Source organism: Lolium rigidum, chromosome 1, assembly GCF_022539505.1.
Source record: "Lolium rigidum isolate FL_2022 chromosome 1, APGP_CSIRO_Lrig_0.1, whole genome shotgun sequence".
Taxonomy (NCBI): domain Eukaryota; kingdom Viridiplantae; phylum Streptophyta; class Magnoliopsida; order Poales; family Poaceae; genus Lolium; species Lolium rigidum.
Window position 1 is genome coordinate 265,770,993 of NC_061508.1, and position 5,917 is coordinate 265,776,909.

Below are 5,917 nucleotides of genomic sequence, written 5' to 3' on the forward strand. Positions count from 1 at the left end.
AACTTCATGTTGGTTTTTTGGCCTTGTTTAGGATCGGCTTACGAGCACCGTGCGTGGCCGCAAGGCCCAACCTGGAGTAGGATGATCCGGTTATGCGGTGAAAACCCTAAATCGTCGTAGATCTCATTAGCTTCATCTTGATCAAGCAGGACCACCAAGTATTCGTGCACCCCGCACGGATCATGGGTGAATCGGCTCTTTGAGCCGATTCACGAGATAACCCGAGAGCCGATCGAGGCTCGTATTTAACGTTTACATGTATGCCCCGCAGGAAACTAAGCGAGGCAACCTCATCACCTTCCCCGACCGTGCATAGGTCGGGTGGCACGCCCTTGCACTTCGCAACGCCGCGTGTGACCAGTAAGAGCATTGCGGGCCGTCGCTCGGAGGGGTCTCAGCCAGCCGCAGCTCTAGGCTCCCCCGGCTCTACGAGTGTTGACAAGGCCGCTGCCCGCCGGTGGGTTTTGGCAGTCAACACATTCTCGGCACGCTCGGTGGGACAATCGTCTACATCAACCACATCGCCATCTACATCTGAGATGGCGGACGCGCACGCCAGTCACCTACGAGGATCCGCCCGACGACCTCAAGAAGCAATACAACGAGATCAAGGCTACCCTCGAAGCCGACCTCATCGGCTCTTTCGGAGAACCCGTTCTGGTGGTATCAGATGGAAGGGGTTCTCACCAGAAGGTGCACTCGATGGGATAGACCTCTCTTCCCCGTTGGAGGAACGCACCGTGGGTCTGCGGCAGAGATCAACTACCCGGTGGCTCACTCGCTACACCGCCACTCCGAGAACTTGGTCAACGTGCCGGAGCGTGTCGCTCGCGCGTGATCCGGGAGATCATGAGCCACCGGCACTCGCCGCCGGACCAGCTCTCGGGACGCATCAAGGAGAGTTGCCATTCCAGATCCCGTCCACCGCTGCCATTTGCGTTGGCAGCACTCGCTGAAGTGCCGACTACACCGGCATTCCTCGTCTACGGACTGGTGGCGACCCCGGTGACTACCGGTTCTTAATGGAGGCGCCTAAGGAGATCCCTCATGGGTACGCGTGCATGTATGTGCCGGATTGTGGTGACTGGGCACTCACAAACCAGGCCACAACATCGGGGACTCGGCGAAGACAGGAGGAACGTCGGCGACAGAGCGTACGTGGCTAACTAAATACGCCACACCGACGAAACTCCCGAGCCCAGCCTCCCGCAGCCGGCTCGTAGCCGGAAAAGCAAACGTGGCAGGCCAAGTACGCCACCCCGGCGAATCTTCGCAGTGCAACTCCTACGGCCAGCACAACGGATCAGATCGGTACCATACCGAGAGACCGGCTCGGCATGATGCCGAAAAGAAGGGCAGCTCGGCTATTCCAAGCCGTACCCCGACGATTACGAGATGATCCCGCTGCCACCAAAATATCGGCTCCCCGACTTCTCCAAATTCGATGGATCAGATGGCTCCAGCTCCATCGAGCACGTCAGCCCGATATTTGGCTCAACTAGGACCGGCTTCAGTGTCGGATCAGCTACGCGTGAGGCTCTTTTCACAGTCCCTCACGGGATCGGCTTTTGGATGGTACACCTCTCTACCGGCGAACTCCATCCAGTCTTGGAAGCAATTGGAAGAACAGTTCCATATGCAATACCATTCGGAAGCTTCCGAGTCCGGCATTGCCGATCTAGCACAACTACGTCGAAGCGCGGGAAACGAGTGACGTGAATCACATCCAGCGCTTCAGAATCTTAGGAACCGATGTTATTCGGTTCGTATAACCGAAAAGGAAGCGATCGAGTTGGCGGTAGCAGTGCCTTGCAACACAGCTCAAGGACATGGCCTCCCAAGCGGATTATCCTCGCCGGCGCACATGGTTCGTAAACTATCAGCATATGAACAGCGCCACCCCGACTCGTACCAAGACAAGTTCAAGCGTGCAGTAGTCATGGTCGATACGGAGGAGGATGAAGTGCCCGCGGGAGGCCAAGAGATAGCAAGTGGCTGAGTGGACTCGGGGAGGAACCCCGTGGCCTCGCAAATGGGTAAAGCCACCAGGGCCACCCGGGGGATTTGATTTTGATGTGACCAAGACCGAACAAATCTTCGACCTCCCGCTCAAGGAGAAACAAGCTTGACGGTTCCCGAAGGTCTCAAGTTCCCCACGGCGAAAGAGCTAAATGGAAAGCCGTACTCGCAAATTCCACAACTCGCTTTCCCATGCCACCAACGACCGCCGGTGTGGCGCCAGCACATCCAAGCGGCGATAGAGAAGGGGCGGCTAATTTTCAACCAGCACGCCATGAAGGTCGACACCCAACCCTTCCCCGCCGTTAACATGGTAGAAATCACCTACCCCGAAGGTTGCCGACCAGGTCCCTCGTTCAAGCATCAACATGGTAGGACCTGGAAACCACTCGGCAAAGATGGAGATGAGGGCAGCTGCTCTCACAAGCAAGGATACAGAAGAGGCCGCTCTACGCGATCGGCTCCATCATGATGGCAAGCGCTATGTCACAGAGGGAGAGGTGAAGAATATAAGATATCAGCGACCCCTCTCTGATCACCTCCTCAACAAATATGTTAGTCAGTATGGTCAACGCCGGCGACCCAATTACGGTGATAGAGAAGATTGTTTGGCTAGAGAAGCCGGAAGACATCGTCGGCAGAATCGCGATGAGGAGGAGCACGAGCGCTGTGCCACGGAAGCATCCAGGGAGCAAGATGACAACACCGGACATCGGGACTGCCCCTTCTTCGACACTCGCTGGGATTCAGGAATGAGCCGATTGCCCACAATCGGCAATTGCCCGAATGCAATCGAAAAAGAAGGAGGCCGCCAATGTGTCCGTGTTCGAGCGCTTAGGGCCTCTCCCGCCACAAAGCAAACGCGCCGAGTCACCTCGTTGGGCAGATCTTGAAGATTCGAAGACGAGGGAGAAGTGGAAGAAGACAGGTACCACCGGCCAAGGTGGTGCCCCGACGGACTCAGCCGTTCCCGAAGCGCGTGGTTCAGCGATTGCGCGGCCCGGAGGAAGCCGAAAGGTTGTACCGCATACGCTAAGAAAGGCACGGCCTGATCCGGCCGCAAAGGTTCGGCGAACCCCGGATGAAGAGGGTCGTCCACGGAAAATGGAGTGGCGCCTAAACGGAGGAAAGCCGATGATGAGACATCGGCTGGCACAAACATGGTACTCGTCTTGCCGACGGAGCGTAGCGCTCCACGACTCTATGGAGCACTCAAGGTGGACGACAAGCAAGCGCATCAAGTCGTAGGTTGGGTTGGTTTCATCCAGCCCGACCAAGTAGCAAGATCAAACCAATGGGCAAACCAGGAGAGGCTGATCCTTGTGATCGGCCCCAAAAAATTTACGAAGGGAACTTACAAAACCTTCAACGAGCAAGCAACGTGGAGGCCGATTCCAGCAATCGGCCAAAATTATCCTCACCTACCTTTCTACTTGGGTTCAACATGTTTATCCAACAAAGCCGATACCATCAATTTTCTTGACAGAATCGGCTCGGGGGGGCACCCAGGTATATAAAAATACGAGGATATGCAACAGAAGCATCTCATCTTTTGTTGATGGGTATTGGAATATGGGGGCCGATGCACAGGTCGGCCGTAATAAAAAAAAAATGAAAATTCGAAAATTTTCGAACACAGCCGATGCAGCAGGCATCGACTTAAGGACATGAAAGCCGATGCATGGCCATCGACTCAAGGGAGATTTCTTCAAGGACAATGTCAGGAGCAGCATGGGCGCGTGGATCAGTTCAATGATCAGATCAATATCAGGGAGCCTATCTGGCCGGCAGGAACTGAAGAAACTCGGGGGCAGCTCACCTTGAGGGCTCTCCGTTTTTGGGAAGCCGATGCATATTTAAATCGGCTAGCTCGGAGTCTCGACTGATCGAGCTAGGTCACAGCTCACCTTGGCGGACTCGGGACAAGCTGGAAATGCCGTTTTGAGAGCCGATTAGGGTCACCTCGCAGTGCATCATGGCGTCTGAGCGAGGAAGCCGCGCTGTACGGCTTGGCGCTCGGAAGACGTCCGACGCGGCATCAGTCTAAGCATGGCAAACGGATGGAATGAAATTGGAGCGATTAAAGGATAAATGGAAAGAACAATTTCATTAATTCCAAGGAGCGGCTTTACAAGAAAGAGCCGATGGCTCTCAAAAGAGGGATCTGGTGCCTAGTGCACTGCTACTACTAGTCCTATACTACTAGTCGTCGTCTGTCCTCGTCATCGCCGCCGTCGACGTCGTCGGCGCTCGCTCCCGGGGAGCTCTTCGTCGCCGCTGCCCCAGCCCTTGGCCGGAGCCTCTTCCTCCTCGTCATCATCATCATCCTCGCTGTCCGCCCGGGAGCGGAAGCGCTTGGTCGGCGGGTACCCGATGGAGGAGGAGGAGTCCTCCTCCTCCTCTTCTTCGTCATCATCCTCGTCCTCGCTGTCCGCCCACATGCGGGGGCGCTTCTTCGGCGGGAGCTGGGCAGAAGGAGAGGCTTTGGCCTTCGCTGCTTCTCCTTCTTTTTCCTCCTTGTCGGAGGAGAAGGGATTCATCGCGGGGTGGAGGTTGTCCTCGGTCTTCTTCTTCGGTGAAGATTGGGGGAAGAGTTTTGAGAAGGAAGAGGAAGAGGAAGACATTGTTACAGGAGGAGAGGGTTTTTTGGTGCCGATAGCTGGGATGGAATAGAGGATATGAGAGAGAGCTAACCAGTCGGCGCGGTTAAATAATGATAAATCTGGTGAAGGATTAATGCCATTACAACTTCCAAGGGATCGATGCTAAAGCTGTCAGGATTTTTAGAGAAGCTGAGAAGACAGGGCATAATGATGACGGATGCTGTAACGGCTCTGCTCTGCTACGACATGACCTTTCGAAGAGAAAGCATAATGATTTTGGAAATGTTATTTCCAAAACCAGGGGGGCATGTGTTATCACCAGATTTTAGACGAATCCAGAGGTGGGCCGGGCTTGGAAGATTACCTGTGGAAGAATTCTAAGGCGGCCTGGCACGAAGGGTCTTGGGCTGAATTGCCCGTGTATCTTTATTTAGTAGTTTATTATAAGAGATAGAATCTTAGTCGTGCACGGTTTAGTGCACGCCCTCATTAGAAAGTCCCCTGGACTATAAATATGTACCTAGGGTTTATGGAATAAACAACAACTCACGTTCAACCCCAAAAACAAACCAATCTCGGCGCATCGCCAACTCCTTCATCTCGAGGGTTTCTATCGGGTAGCGACATGCTGCCTAGATCGCATCTTGCGATCTAGGCAGCACAAGCCCCACGTTGTTCATGCGTTGCTCGTACCGAAGCGTTTTTGATGGCGAGCAACGTAGTTATCATTAGATGTGTTAGGGTTAGCATTGTTCTTCGTTTAAGCATGCTTACGTAGTGCAACCCTTGCATATCTAGCCGTCCTCACGCCTATCTCAGGTGTGGGGCGGCACCCCGCTTGATCATTATTTAGTAGATCTGATCCGTTACGATTGCTCCTTGTTCTACAAGGATTAGTTTAATATCCGCAATAGTTTGGCCTTACAATGGGGGGAGGATCCAGTGGCACGTAGGGTGGCGTTCGCAAGTCCTAAACGGGATGTTCCTAGGATCAACTTCATGTTGGTTTTTTGGACTTGTTTAGGATCGGCTTACGAGCACCGTGCGTGGCCGCAAGGCCCAACTCGGAGTAGGATGATCCGGTTATGCGGTGAAAACCCTAAATCGTCGTAGATCTCATTAGCTTCATCTTGATCAAGCAGGACCACCAAGTATTCGTGCACCCCGCACGGATCATGGGTGGATCGGCTCTTTGAGCCGATTCACGAGATAACCCGAGAGCCGATCGAGGCTCGTATTTAACGTTTACATGTATGCCCTGCAGGAAACTAAGCGAGGCAACCTCATCACCTTCC